Genomic DNA, 16354 nt, shown 5'->3' on the forward strand with positions numbered 1-16354 from the left:
AGAAAACAAGAGCGCCTGAAAGGGAAAACCGAGCTGAGGCGAGCCGCCATTTTGAATCCTCATTCATGGCTGTAATGTAAATGGCTTCCTCCTCGGTATACAAGTTCACTTCCATGGCAGGAAAAAAACTACATTTTGCTCGGCGTTAGCAACAGTTACAGGATTTTAGCTTTCTCCTGACATGTTTTCTTTTATTTCTTCTTCCTCAGGGTAGTAAAACTCGCTTTCATTGTGAATACTGTCATTATCACTATGCATGCTGTAAAATTAATGCTATTCTCCTGAGAAATGCTGGCAAAAATTCATAAGATTTTTGATAATCTTATTTAAAAAAAGATAAATGTTGACAAAAAATGCTACTATGTTTGTTGTTGTTCTGAACGAGCGAGTTGCCAGAGGTCCATAACTGGGGTCCATATCGTAGGATACGGACCCGCTCACCAGCCAGTCAGAGCGCAGGATTTGATGGAAACCGGACCACGAAAAAAAAATACATATTATTTTAAACACTTTATATTTCATTAGATTTTGGTTAAAACGGAATACCATGAGACCTTACTGATTGGATTTAGCAACTACTAATGTTTATATCGGTGACATGACTGCTTAGAGGGTACCATGATCTTGCCAAAATAGCTCAGTTGGGAGAACGTTAGACTGAAGCTCTAAAGGTCCCTGGTTCAATCCCGGGTTTTGGCACTGAGGTCCATGGTGTGTGTTCATCTAAGCTTTTGACCAAGGGTCTGTTTGATTTTTTTGCCAGGTCGCTGTCAGTATATGCCAGTAATTTGGTGGTGAAAACAATCTGGCCTCTGTTTCATGGTGTAATGGTTCGCACTGTGGACTTTGACTCCAGTGACCCAAGTTCAAATCTCTGTTGAGTCTTTGTTTGCAGCTTGTAATATACACAGATTGTCTCAACTACAGGGTCCTTTTGGTCAAGCACGCTGTCATGTCCCAAACCCTTTGTTTCCGTTAAAGTGCTCGTCTTACGAAAATTACACCTTATAAAACTAGACATGTTAAATAATTTACTGTCTAAATTGTATTTTAATATGAGACCAGGAACATGTTCTGTTTAGTTGGTAAAGTTTGGCTCTTTGAGTCCGCCATTGCATGAATGCATTCCTGGTAAGTTACTGTTCATTCAAATAAGTTATGTCATATGCAAAACGCTTGAAAGTTTGTGGCATTTCTGGCTTCATCTGCTTTGCAAAGTGTAGCACATTTTAATTTGTTTTTAAAATTCCACAACAAAACTAAAACCAAAGCATACCTCCTAAGGGGTGTGTCCTTCAAGGCTGTTCAAGTGTAGCTGATAAAAAAAGCAGAGTTTTGATCCATTGTAGCCCAAAGTCAGCAGGACACTTGCGGAATGAATGGGTTTGATTTGTACTGACAAAGAGAGGTAACTTCAAGCCGACAGGACGGTTTGGTGTCTGCTCCATACATTTTGAAAAAGATAAATTAATGAGGCAGATTCACATAGAAGGATTTGAGTGATGTCTGGTACATGAAGCAGTTCCTACGATCTGGAAACAAAAGCCAGCAACGCCATCCCAAAGAGCTCACCGCACAGTAAAGGGCATGCTTGCGTTTAGCCTGTTGCTTGAACTTACCGTATGAGTTGTCCATCAGCGTCGCCAGACCCATTTTACTGGGGCACGTGCCCCAGTATATATCTGCTGTGCCCCAGTAATATTTCCTGATCACATTTCAGAAACAGTAATGTATTTGGCACTGCGGAATAACCGTATATGACCGATGCGTCCAAATCGCACCCATTTGTCTCTATTAAATTGCTGGTGGAACACTCATCACACAATTAACACACATATATCACATGAAACCACATGACTTGAGCTTCCCAAAGGTGCTACCCACGAGTTCCTGTGATAAACAATTTGCGATAAATTGAACATCAATGAATTCACATCAGATTTAATGATATTCTGCATACAGCTCTGCGTCCATCTTCACACCCGTTCTTACCGGCACAATACCTCACTAACTCCTGTGTTTACATGACAAACCATACATCAAAATAAACAATAGTCCCTACCATTTCAAATGCTATAAAGTATTCATCCGTGCCTTTTGCCTTTCTCAAGTAATCCAGTTTTTAAATTACAGCAAATTACAGCAAAAATTTGTCTCCAACTTCGGAATGATATTCTAATGTAGCTTACATTACGTAATGTCGGTGCATGATATATTTTTACAAATTATTGCTAAGACATACAGTAGGCTAGGTTGCCAGATTCCAGACAATCCACACAAGTATGAAAAGATATTTCAGTTGCCATGCTTCCTATAGTGGCATACATTCAAGAACATGGAAAATTCATAAACGCAAAATGTTTTTCCTTGACACAAAAGCCTGATGTAAATATGCAAATATTATCATAACCTAGACTGCCTTGGGGAAAAAAAAAACAGATTATATTATAGCATGTATACAAACATGACAATTACAAAGAGACACTGCTTTATCATAACTGTGAAAGTTGAACATCAAATCAGTAAAAAAAAAATACTGTATATATAAAATAAAATAAAATAAAATAAAATAGTACCATGAACTCCCCGGGTTCCAGAAAACAGCTGCTGCAGTTGTTGATCATCTTCACGAGCGACTTGGCTTGTATATTTGTCCATCTCTTTCTCTGTGGCTATAGGTTCTATATCAACCTCAGACAACCAACCAAAGATTGAGGACGAATTTGAAGAGCTTTGTTGTCTTTTTCAAAAGAATCGGTATCAAGAACGCACTGCAAAGCCACTACAATACCATAAAGATGCATAGAACAAAAAGAGCAAATCCCAAAATCAGCTTTCTGCTCAAAAACATCCCTTTGCCATCTTTATTTAGAAAACATATCAAAATGATTCATTAAAAAAAGATATATCTTTTTTTTTTTTTTTTACCAAGAATACTAATTCTGGAAGTATTACAATACCAAGTTGATATACAGAGCAGAAAAAAAACAAGCCCCTATTCCAGCTTCCTGCTCTAAAAATCTCTTTAAGATAACATTCTCATTTAGAGAATATATCAGAGATCAAACTAATAAAACAGATACTACACTTGATCTTAGCCAAAAGACCAAGAAAGGATAACTTGTGGCAGTCAATGGCTTTCAATATACCACTTCCAAATATTAAAATCCAGAAAGGTAAACACAGCTAGACTCCAGCCCCAACAGCTGGATCCTTTTGAAGAGAGACATCACCATGTGTGTGTGTAGGGGGGGGTTCATTCAAAAAGCCCAATATTTCTAACCGGGGGCATCAGAAACATTTGTAATGTTGGGGGGACACACTGGTGGGGGGTCTGGGGGTCGTCCCCCAGAAAATGTTTAATTAATTAGATGCCATTTCCTGCATTCTGGTGTATTTTTAACAGGTTGTTAAACACCTAATTTTACCCACAAAAGTCACTTAATTCAATGACTATTTTAGAGACTCAACAATAAGTCCTCATTCAACTAGTCCATACATTCATCAGCCTGTTTTTAAACCCACTGCTCTGCCTACGATAATGAGATGAATGTGACACAATTTATCACCAACAATGACTTTATGGGTGCATTTTACTTTTTATTTTGTGTTTCCTTTTTTATAGTTTTAGACATAATACAACATGCCACTGTGCCAAGCAAGAGAGACACTCAACTGTATGTTTAAAAATAAGAATATTCATAATTTCACACAATGAACAGGCATGACATAGCATCATGCAAACTTTATAACACAAAATTACACTGTGTCAAGCAATGGTGACACATAAAAAATAACTTCACACAATGAACAAGTGCAGTTTTGTCAACCTATATGCAATGGTGGTTCTACAGTAACATTTACAGATTAGTATAACAAATAGATTTATAGATATAACTCCTTCTTACTGTACATTGGTGCCACCACAATTTCTACCACTTCATAACTTTTATCCCCCTTTCCTTCACAATCCACCTGGAATAACATCCATCTCTCTCCATTGCTTTCCTTTCTACTATTCCTTCCCCATACACTGATTTCCCATGTTACTTTCCAGAAAACTGGCAAAGACCAGACAAAACAAGTTCTTCAAATCACAACAGGGAATCAGTAAATATCATCAGAGCAGACTTGACCTCATTCTTGGCATTACAGTAAGGCAGGCCTACTGGGTTTGAATTAAATGATAGCTAACATTAAGCTAGCTGATACATCTCCTAACATTGACTAGCCAGCTAACTGCACTAATATTTCCATTGGGACAAAAAAAACCTGTCCTGTGGGGAAATTTTGACTTACCTTCCGTTTCTTTGTAAAGAATTTCCTTATGTCCATTGTGTCTGGGGAGGGAGCAAATATTGCAAATAATTCATCATCAACCAAGAATACCCCATTAGGCTAAGCTTATTTCATTGTTTAGTTGAACATTAATTTAATGTGGCCTAGGGTTAATTTTGAGGGCATAGAACAAAAGAATAAGGTTTTAGAAATAGCTAGACATTGTGAGGTGGCAATGGGGCTGACGTTACCTCCTTCACTTTCGAGCAGCTGCACCTTACACCAAAATGTCTCTGCTTGCACTGAGATTCACTTCACTTGCATGCAATGAGTTGTTGTCGGTAACGCCCGGAAAACCCAGAGTGGATTTTCAGTGGTATGTGTATTCTCTTATTGATCAAATGGAATGGATTCTTTCGCGAAGCAATAGAAACAGCGCTGGGTGAACTAATATTTTATGTTAAATGGGGGGGGGGGGGGGGGGGTGTCCAAATGAAGAATTATGAAATGTGAAGGGGACATGTCCCCTTCAAATTCAATGGTGGCGATGCCCATGTTTCTAACATTCGACCACCAAACATGTCCAGCGCCACCAAAGCAAAGCCTGCAAAAATAAGTTCAACTCATTAACATTCCGCTCCATGAAAATCTTTAGTAAAAGGCAAAAGATTTACATGACAATGAGGAGAAACCTATCAGATATTGTCTGAATTCTGTTCCAAAAATCACTAAAAGCTTGTCCGCCATTATTAGATTGCAGCGATTTACAGCTTGGCGGCGCTGCATGTGTGATGTCATTTGCGCCAGTACCTTCTTTTGTTTCCATACGGACTCTATACTATTCTCTGCAGTTGTGTGCGTTCTTGATACTGATTCTTTTGAAAAAGACACGAAAGCTCTTCAAATTCATCCTCAAGCTTTGTTTTTTTTGTTTGAGGATGATTTAGAACCTATAGCCACGGAGAAAGAGGTGGATTAATTTTTGTTTGTTTGCTCATTTTTTGTTTGCTCGTTGGTCTAGGGGTATGATTTTTGCCTAGAGTATGAGAGGTCCTGGGTTCAAATCCCCAATGAGTCCAGTTTTTACCTTAAATGGTTGACAAGGGCTGCTGGCGACATGGATTTCACTTGGCTGCATCGTTCTTGAAGTGCTTGTTTAATGAATGGTATGGACTGTCAGACTCTGTAAGTGCTTCTTCGATGGTGGAGTGGCTGGCTGGTTTATGTTTCTGCGTTACCTTCCGGCTCTCTTTATTAGTTATGTTGTCATAATTTGTCTTGCCGGAGTCCCTGCTTGCACTGAGCACACACATTGTATACTGTGCTTAACCATTAGGTAACAATGGGCATACCTAAAAACCTGTGTTTCTCTCTCTCTTGTGACACATAAATCCTGAGATACCAGTGAAGCTGACGTCTCCTGCTCTTCACACCTGCCTGAACTATCCTGATGCCCTACGTCTGGCTGGAATCTCATCACATCTCTCTTGTTGAGGATGGCCCCATCTGGACAGTTGAAAGATACACTTAGAAGATGGCTCTGGACACTTACAGTATTGCTATGATGGTTTGGGACTGCAACTGTCATGGTGACTTTGGGACTGCAGTCATATTTCTGCAGAAATATAGAAAATTCTAACGGGTTCACAAACTTTCAAGCACCACTGTAGGTTAATTTAACCATTTGAAAAGTAAGCAGGAAATGCTGGTTATTTCTTAAGGTGCAGAATATTGCACTGCATGCTCAGAGTAGCTGACTGAGGTCAGTAATCCAACTCTGTAAAAAGTCACTCTAACATGTTTATCCGATGTCTTTAATTGGCATCTAAGTAACAGCAGTAAGCAAAAGTTGATAAACATTCCAAGATGTTTTCAGCTTGATATCTACAGTGCCTTGAAAAAGTATTCATACCCCTTGAACTTTTTCACATTTTTCCCACCTTACAACCATGAACTTAAAAGTTTTTTATTGAGATTTTATGTGATAGACCAACACAGAGTAGCACATAATTATGAAGTGAAACGAAAATGATAAATGGTCTTCAAAATTTTAAACAAATAAAAATCTGAAAAATGTGGTGTGCATTAGTATTCAGCCCCCTGTACTCTGATACCTCTAAATACAATACAGTGCAATCAATTGCCTTCAGAAGTCATCTAATTAATTAATAGAGTCCTACTGTGTGTAATTTACTCTCAGCATAAATACACTTGTTCTGTGAAGGCCTCAGTGGTTTGTTAGAGAACACTGAAGAACAAACAGCATCATGAAGACCAAAGAACTCACCAGACAGGTCAGGGATAAAGTTCTGGAGAAGTTTAAAGCAGGGTTAGGTTATAAAAAAATTTCCAAGCTCTGAACATCTCAAGAAGCACTGTTCAATCCATCATTCAAAAATGGAAAAAGTATGGCACAACTGCAAACCTACCAAGACATGGCCGTCCACCTAAACTGACAGAGCGAGCAAGGAGAGCACTGGTCAGAGAAGCAGCCAAGAGGCCCATGATCACTCTGGAGGAGCTGCAGAAATCCACAGCTTAGGTGGGAGAATATGTGCACAGAACAACTATAAGTTGTACACTCCACAAATCTGGCCCTTTTGGAAGAGTGGCAAGAAGAAAGCCATTGTTCAAAGACAGGCATAAGAAGTCCCATTTGCAGTTTGCCAGAACCATGTAAGGAACACAGCAAACATGTGGAAGAGGTGCTTTGGTCAGATGAGGCCAAAGTTGAACTTTTTGGCCTAAATGCAAAGCGCTATGTGTGGCGGAAAACTAACACTGCTCATCACCCTGCACATACCATCCTCACTGTGAAACATGGTGGTGGCAGCATCATGCTATGGGGATGCTTTTCTTCAGCAGGGACAGGGAAGCTGGTCAGAGTTGATAGGAAGATGGATGGAGCTAAATACAGGGCAATCCTGGAAGAAAACCTGTTGGAGGCTGCAAAAAACTTGAGACTGGGAAGGAGATTCACCTTCCAACAAGACAATTACCCTAAACATACAGCCAGAGCTACAATGGAATGGTTTACATCAAAGAATATTCATGTGTTAGAATGGCCCAGTCAAAGTCCAGACCTAAATCCCATCGAGCATCTGTGGCAAGACTTGAAAATTGCTGTTCACAGACACTCTCCATCCAATCTGGCTGAGCTTGAGCTATTTTGCAAAGAAGAATGGGCAAAAATTTCAGTGTCTAGATGTGCAAAGCTGGTAGAGACATACCACAAAAGACTTGCAGCTGTAATTGCAGCAAAAGGTGGCTCTACAAAGTATTGACGCGGGGGGGCTGAATACTAATGCACATCACATTTTTCAAATTTTTATTTGTTTAAAATTTTGAAGACCATTTATCATTTTAGTTTCACTTCCCAATTATGTGCTACTCTGTGTTGGTCTATCACATAAAATCTCAATAAAAAACTTTTAAGTTTGTGGTTGTAAGGTGGAAAAATGTGAAAAAGTTCAAGGGGTATGAATACTTTTTCAAGGCACTGTATATGGTTTTACTTTATTTTCATGTAACTGGTGCCAGGTCGGGCGGCACGGTGGTATAGTGGGTAGCGCTATCACCTCACAGCAAGAAGGTCCGGGTTTGAGCCCTGTGGCCGGCGAGGGCCTTTCTGTGCGGAGCTTGCATGTTCTCCCCTTGCCCGCGTGGGTTTCCTCTGGGTGCTCCGGTTTCCCCCACAGTCCAAAGACATGCAGGTTAGGTCAACTGGTGACTCTAAATTGACCGTAGGTGTGAATGTGAGTGTGAATGGTTGTCTGTGTCTATGTGTCAGCCCTGTGATGACCTGGTGACATGTCCAGGGTGTACCCCGCCTTTCGCCTGTAGTCAGCTGGGATAGGCTCCAGCTTGCCTGCGACCCTGTAGAACAGGATAAAGCGGCTAGAGATAATGAAATGAGATGAGATGAGATGAGATGAGATGGTGCCAGGTCTTTCATGGAGGGAAAAAACAAAACAAAACATGATTAATTGATCCCATACAAACTTGCCCCCTCAACCATGGTATTGTTGCACATATAAGTGCCCAGTCAAATTATTGCCATATTCAGTTCATGTACACTCATTCAGCAGACTACTAGATTGGACACATTTTCAAAAAATATGTCTTCTATCCATTTTGTGGAAAAAAAAACTGAATACACATGCTCAGGATTTCCAAAGCAGATTACCTTATTAGATGCTACCATTTTAAAGTTAAAGGTCTCAGGTTGCTAATAGCTTCAGGGATGATCTATAGTGAATATAACTCTTAGGTCAGCCAACAACTGATCTCAAATGTGTCACTTTTATCGAATGGTGGATAACACATTTTTGGGATGACTGGATTAATGACATATTTTGAATTAAATTACACACTTTGAGTGTAAACTGGTTGTTGGTGTAAACATGTTCTCATCATCTCATTCTCATTATCTCTAGCCGCTTTATCCTGTTCTACAGGGTCACAGGCAGGCTGGAGCCTATCCCAGCTGACTACGGGCGAAAGGCGGGGTACACCCTGGACAAGTCGCCAGGTCATCACAGGGCTGACACATAGACACAGACAACCATTCACACTCACATTCACACCTACGGTCAATTTAGAGTCACCAGTTAACCTAACCTGCATGTCTTTGGACAGTGGGGGAAACCGGAGCACCCAGAGGAAACCCACGTGGACATGGGGAGAACATGCAAACTCCACACAGAAAGGCCCTTGCCGGCCATGGGGCTCAAACCCAGCCCTGCTTACTGTGAGGCGACAGCGCTAACCACTACACCACTGTGCCGCCCCATTGAAATATGAATTTAAAAAAAAACAACTTCTTTTTCCCAGCAACACTTTTTTTTTTCCCGGTAAATGAGGAGCGTAGTTCATTTAAACAAAACAAACAAGCAAACAGACAAGCAAACAAACAAAAAAAACCCCTTGGTTTTTCACCTTTCACCACAAGATGGCATCATTAGATGTCTTATTGTGGGCCAAGCACGAGGACCCTGCTCACGTCCCAGAAACCTTGACTTGTTTGTTTATGAATACTTCCTTTCACAATAATGTTCACTCTCTTCAGTCATACATACATACATAGTCATTTAATATATAATGCAATGCAAAAAAAAAGAGATTGTACAGATGTGAGATCTTATTGCAGTTGTGTTCCAATCTAATGGAGCTTCAGCAACGTTTCAGATTTTTCTATCAAGCTGAATAGTCCAATTGTTATCTCACCAAAACCAAAATGACTTGTTTCTCTGAATTAATGAAGAAAATTGAAATTGCAGTCGGGCTATAAATACAATTTGTTCATAATGTGTGATGTGTAATATATTTGTCTCCAGCATGGACAAGCACATTACAGCTGCAGTGAATAAAATGGGCTCTGGACAGGTTCATTTGTAATGGAGTTGTTTGTGATTGGATAATGTAAATACTTTATTGTGCTTACAGAGTTTCATGTTTAAATGACAAATAGCAACCATGAGATTTTGTTTAGTCTTTAGGTTTATAAAGCAGAATAATAATATTAAAATCATATGAGGCAAATTAATTAAAAAATAGACATGAGAAAGAACACAGGTAGGCTAGGCAGCAGACAAGGCTACAGGGAGGAAATGAGGAACACAAAAGAAATTAAACACCCAGTTTCTTTCTTTCTCTCTGCAACCTTCACTCGATCCAGCAAACTTCACACACAAAATGCATCACACCTCTTATGGCTTGGTGGCATCTTTCATAATATTGTGAAGAGCAGCAGCTGGTTTGTTCCTCACCTCAGTGAAATAACAGGCTTCATTATTACAAAGTCAATAAATCAATTGCATTGTGATAATATTAATAATATCTTGTCATACTAAATTATTTGTCGTGATTTATACTTATTTACAGCAATTTCAGATCAGGCCAAATCTCCTAATGCAGCAAAACCACTTATAAAACAAATATAACAGGGAATTTAAACATTTAATAATGTATTGATTAGATTATATTTTTACAGACTAGAATGATTGATTTTTCATAATTCCATGAATTCTACTGACAGTCGGGGTTGAAGACAGGTTCCCCATGTGAGGCTGAATGTAAAGCCAGGATGCTTCAGTAAGAATCAACAATCTGTCAATAACAATGGTGACACTGTCATGTGGTGCTGTGGGCTGGAGCTTCATGAACCTTTATGATGTGAACATATCATAGTACAGAAAGAATACTTTCACTCAGCTGAGACCATTCATCATGTTCACTGTTATATTCATGTGTCTGTGGCTTTCACTCGGTGAGTTAACTTTGACTTTTTTTTTTGTCACTGCAGAAATATTAAGTGTTGAATTTGTGATTTATTCGTCTGTGTGGTGGGAAGAAAAATCAGAATGTGGGTCTGATTTGTGTCATTCTGGCTTGATGGTGGAAATGATAACATTTTGTTCTCTTCTGTATGACAGGTGACTCCATGGCAGATTCAATAAGACCACTTTTCACTCAAACGGTTATAAATGAAGGCAGTAATGTTACTCTGTCCTGCAACTATGAAGCAAGTGGTACAGGACATAACCTGCACTGGTACAGACAATATCCAAAATCTAAACCAGACTTCCTTCTTTATATATCAGAAAGAGGATATAAAAGTGACTCAATCCCACCACGTCTCTCTGCTGAAGTTGATGAAAAGAAGAAACAAGTGGATCTGCCCATCTCCTCTGCTGCTGTATCAGACTCTGCACTATACTACTGTGCTCTGGGGCCCACAGTGACAGGAAATCCAACTGCACTGTACAAAAACTTTCACACAGTTATGTTATACTGAAGGCTGATCAACTGCTAAAGTTACACAATTCCAGATGATATAATATCAATTATATAATCAGTTAAAAATAAATAAATGGGGGGTTAGATAGGTCAATAAAAACAAACACTCACCTGCAGGTGTAGTAGGAACTTCTTCTTGATTCTAAGATTCCTGTTCTTGGCTGCAGGAGTGGAACCCAATGTGGTCTTCTGCAGTTGCATGCTGAGATACTTTTCTGCTCACCATGGTTGTAAAGAGTTGCTATGAGTTCATGAGTCCTTCCTGGCAGCTTGAACCAATCTGGCCATTTTCCTCTGACTTCTCTTGTCAACAAGGTGTTTCCACCCACATTTCTAATGGTCAGTTTTCAGTGACACTACTTCAACACTCACTCTCTCTCTCTCTCTCTCTCTCATTCCTGACCATCTGAGGGCTCGTTTACACGAGGACGCTGTCGGGTAAAAACAACTAAATATTTTATCAGAAGTGCCTTTCGTCTACACGGGGATGGCATTTCCGAGGCTGAAAAACGGAAAAAATTGAAAACGCCTTCCAGAGTGGATAAATTAAAAACAGCCCCCATTGCATATCCATCTAAACTACCCAATACGCGAAACTCTGCTCGGATCTGCTCACGTCGGGTACGCATTTACATCATACATATGTCATATACTGTACATGCCAGTCCGGGAAGTAAGAAAGTAAGTAAAAAAGTAAGAGCATGTCTGATTACATCGATCCAACGGACCTTCAAGCTGCTCTGGCAGCTTTAATAAACGTCCAGGAGTCCTTCGAACATCTATACCGAATCTGCACATATACCATTAATGAACAGAGGCGGGTATAGTATGCTCTTACTTTTTTACTTACTTTCTTACTTACCATAGTAGTCAAAGTTTTCGCGGCGCAGATGTGCAGATCAGACAAGACGGAAGACGTTGCGCATGCATGCAGACATAGCGGAGGTCTTTCACAGCACCACCTAGCCGCCTGGCATGCACATCCAATTGAATTCCACACATTTATGCGTCACCGTATAGACGCAGATTTCCTCCTTGAAAACAGTCAAAAAAAAAAAGTGAGAACGAAAACGGACTTTTGCGTTTTTGTTTCAGACCATCCCCGTGTAAAGTGGGCCTGAAAGACACACAGAGACACACGTTAATAGACAGCCAGTAATTAGACACAGTTTGACCTTGTCCCATGTTGCCTGCTGGTTCAATCTGACTCCTCTCCGTTCACAGCCGACACTCGACCACACCCTCACTGAAACAGTCATCTTTATTATTACTGATTTTTGCACTGCTCTTTTTAAATGTATAGTTCAGTTTGTTCCTTATTAAGTTATCATCAACACCCATAATGTCTCAGGAAACTGAGGCATGTGCCAACTGACTATTAAATATCACTATTAAACTGATGATAAATTTTACTAAAAATATATAATTTGTCACTCACATATCTCTCCTTTAGGATCACAAACATTCTAAGCTACATTATTATATTGCACCATTCAAAATCTCAGATAACATCCCATCTCACAAGATTATGATCATATTCATATGTCTTCCAAGTCTCTCTCTCACTCTCTCTCTTGCTCTCTCGCACACACATAAATACCATTTTCTCCAATGCATCCAGGCTCAGTTGACTGCAGCAGCTCATTTGTGGTGTCTGGACAACACAAATTTATGTTCACATTAATATTGTGTGGCAAAAAAAAAAAGAAAATACCCCTATATGTGACTAATATGCCAAAGGCTGGCTATGGTATGGCCGATTGCCTGGTTCTGCGTAGGCTACATGTCGCATTAAAACATGATTAAATAATGTCAGGGCAGCTACTGGTGTCTACATGAACAAAAATTGTTGTTGACCTGTTAAATAAACTTCATCAGGGCAAATAGACCACCACTGTGGATATTCATTAAACCACTCAAACTTTTGAGCTCGCCTGGCACACTAATCATATTGCTCATCTCATGAAAGTTACATCAGAAGGTGTGATGTGCTCAAATACACTGTAAAGTTGCCGGATAAATCAAAAAATGATTTTGAAAACTGCTTTTTTGCATCTGAATTCTGTTCCAAAAATCGCTAAAAGCTCGGCCGCCATTATTAGTTCGCAGCGATTTACAGGTCGGCGGCGCTGCACGCGTGACATCGTTTGCGCCAGTCCGTTCTTTTGTTTCCACACGGACTGTATCCTATTCTCTGCAGTGGCATGCGTTCTTGATACCGAGTCTTTTGAAAAAGACACGAAAGCTCTTCAAACTCATCCTCAATCGTTGGCTCTTTGGATTAGGATGACATCGAACCTTTTGCCACGGAGAAAGAAGCGGACGGATTTTTTTTTCCTAATTTATCCTTTGCTTTAGACAGTTTGGCTATTGTTGCACATATAAATGCCCAGTCAAATTATTGCCATATTCAGTTCATATACACTCATTCAGCAGGCTATTAGATTGGACACATTTTCAAAAAAATATGTCTTCTATCCATTTTGTGGAAAAAAAACTGAATACACATGCTCAGGATTTCCAAAGCAGATTATCTTATTAGATGCTGCCATTTTAAAGTTAAAGGTCTCAGGTTGCTAATAGCTTCAGGGATGATCTATAGTGAATATAACTCTTAGGTCAGCCAACAACTGATCTCAAATGTGTCACTTTTATCGAATGGTGGCTAACACATTTTTAGGATGATTGGATTAATAACATATTTTGAATTAAATTACACACTTTGAGTGTAAACTAGTTGTTGGTGTAAGCATGTTCTCATCATCTCATCTCATCTCATTATCTCTAGTCGCTTTATCCTGTTCTACAGGGTCGCAGGCAAGCTGGAGCCTATCCGAGCTGACTACGGGCGAAAGGTGGGGTACACCCTGGACAAGTCGCCAGGTCATCACAGGGCTGACACAGACACAGATAACCATTCACACTCACACCTACGGTCAATTTAGAGTCACCAGTTAACCTAACCTGCATGTCTTTGGACTGTGGGGGAAACCGGAGCACCCAGAGGAAACCCACGCGGACACGGGGAGAACATGCAAACTCCGCACAGAAAGGCCCTCGCCGGCCACAGGGCTCGAACCTGGCCCTTCTTACTGTGAGGCGACAGTGCTAACCACTACACCACCGTGCCACCCATATTGAAATATGAATTAAAAAAAAAAAACCTTCTTTTTCCCAGCAACACTCCCCCCCCCCCCCCAGTAAATGAGGAGCGTAGTTCATTTAAACAAAACAAACAGACAAGCAAACAAAAAAGCCTTGGTTTTTCACCTTTCACCACAAGATGGCATCATTAGATGTCTTATTGTGGGCCAAGCACGAGGACCCTGTTCACAGCCCAGAGACCTTGACTTGTTTGTTTATGAATACTTCCTTTCGCAATAATGTTCACTCTCTTCAGTCATACATACATAGTCATTTAATATATAATGCAATGCAAAAAAAAGAGATTGTACAGATGTGAGATCTTATTGCAGTTGTGTTCCAATCTAATGGAGCTTCAGCAACGTTTCAGATTTTTCTATCAAGCTGAATAGTCCAATTGTCATCTCACCAAACCCAACATGACTTGTTTCTCTGAATTCATGAAGAAAATTGAAATTGCAGTCGGGCTATAAATACAATTTGTTCATAATGTGTGATGTGTTATATATTTATCTCCAGCATGGACAAGCACATTACAGCTGCAGTGAATAAAATGGGCTCTGGATAGGTTCATTTGTAATGGAGGTGTTTGTGATTGGATAATGTAAATACTTTATTGTGCTTACAGAGTTTTATGTTTAAATGACAAATAGCAACCATGAGATTTTGTTTAGTCTTATAAAGCAGAATAATAATATTAAAATCATATGAGGCAAATTAATTAAAAAATAGACATGAGAAAGAAGACAGGTAGGCCAGACAGCAGACAAGACTACAGGGAGGAAATAAGAAACACAAAAGAAATTAAACACCCAGTTTCTTTCTTTCTCTCTCTCTGCAACCTCCACTCGATCCAGCAAACTTCACACACAAAATGCATTACACCTCTTATGGCTTGGTGGCATTTTTCATAATATTGTGAAGAGCAGCAGCTGGTTTGTTCCCCACCTCAGTGAAATAACAGGCTTCATTATTACAAAGTCAATAAATCAATTGCATTGTGATAATATTAATAATATCTTATCATACTAAATTATTTGTCATGATTTATACTTATTTACAGCAATTTCAGATCAGGCCAAATCTCCTAATGCAGCAAAACCACTTATAAAACAAATATAACAGGGAATTTAAACATTTATTAATGTATTGATTAGATTATATTTTTACAGACTAGAATGATTGATTTTTCATAATTCCATGAATTCTGCTGACAGTCGGAGTTGAAGACAGGTTCCCCATGTGAGGCTGAATGTAAAGCCAGGATGCTTCAGTAAGAATCAACAATCTGTCAGTAACAATGGTGACACTGTCATGTGGTGCTGTGGGCTGGAGCTTCATGAACCTTTATGATGTGAACATATCATAGTACAGAAAGAATACTTTCACTCAGCTGAGACCATTCATCATGTTCACTGTTATATTCATGTGTCTGTGGCTTTCACTCGGTGAGTTAACTTTGACTTTTTGTTATTGCAGAAATATTAAGTGTTGAATTAGTGATTTATTCGTCTGTGTGCTGGGAAGAAAAATCAGAATGTGGGTCTGACTTATTTACTGTAGTTCTGGCTTGATGGTGGAAATGATAAAAACATTTTGTTCTCTTCTCTATGACAGGTGACTCCATGGCAGATTCAATAAAGCCACTTTTCACTCAGACAGTTATAGATGAAGGCAGTCATGTTACTCTGTCCTGCAACTATGAAGCAAGTGGTACAGGACATGACCTGCACTGGTACAGACAATATCCAAAATCTAAACCTGACTTCCTTCTTTATATATCAGAAAGTGGATATACAAGTGATTCAATCCCACCACGTCTCTCTGCTAAAGTTGATGAAAAGAAGAAACAAGTGGATCTGCCCATCTCCTCTGCTGCTGTGTCAGACTCTGCACTATACTACTGTGCTCTGCGGCCCACAGTGACAGGAAATCCAACTGCACTGTACAAAAACTTTCACACAGTTATATTATACTGAAGGCTGATCAACTGCTAAAGTTACACAATTCCAGATGATATAATATCAATTATATAATCAGTTAAAAATAAATAAATGGGGGGTTAGATAGGTCAATAAAAACAAACACTCACCTGCAAGTGTAGTAGGAACTTCTTCTTGATTCTAAGATTCCT

General features: G+C 39.5%; 3 non-coding genes across 3 annotated transcripts; 1 reads left to right on the forward strand and 2 right to left on the reverse strand.

The window, feature by feature from the left end:
• The first annotated feature begins 626 nt into the window (after positions 1-626).
• trnaf-gaa (transfer RNA phenylalanine (anticodon GAA)) lies at positions 627-699 on the forward strand. Its single transcript has one exon. It is a non-coding gene; the product is annotated as a tRNA-Phe (tRNA).
• A 2227-nt stretch (positions 700-2926) lies between these two features.
• On the reverse strand, positions 2927-3118 carry LOC132897569 (U2 spliceosomal RNA). The gene has a single exon (XR_009656344.1). It is a non-coding gene; the product is annotated as a U2 spliceosomal RNA (small nuclear RNA).
• A 1745-nt stretch (positions 3119-4863) lies between these two features.
• On the reverse strand, positions 4864-4978 carry LOC132896565 (U5 spliceosomal RNA). The gene has a single exon (XR_009656085.1). It is a non-coding gene; the product is annotated as a U5 spliceosomal RNA (small nuclear RNA).
• Positions 4979-16354: the final 11376 nt, after the last annotated feature.

This window comes from Neoarius graeffei, chromosome 1, assembly GCF_027579695.1.
Source record: "Neoarius graeffei isolate fNeoGra1 chromosome 1, fNeoGra1.pri, whole genome shotgun sequence".
Taxonomy (NCBI): domain Eukaryota; kingdom Metazoa; phylum Chordata; class Actinopteri; order Siluriformes; family Ariidae; genus Neoarius; species Neoarius graeffei.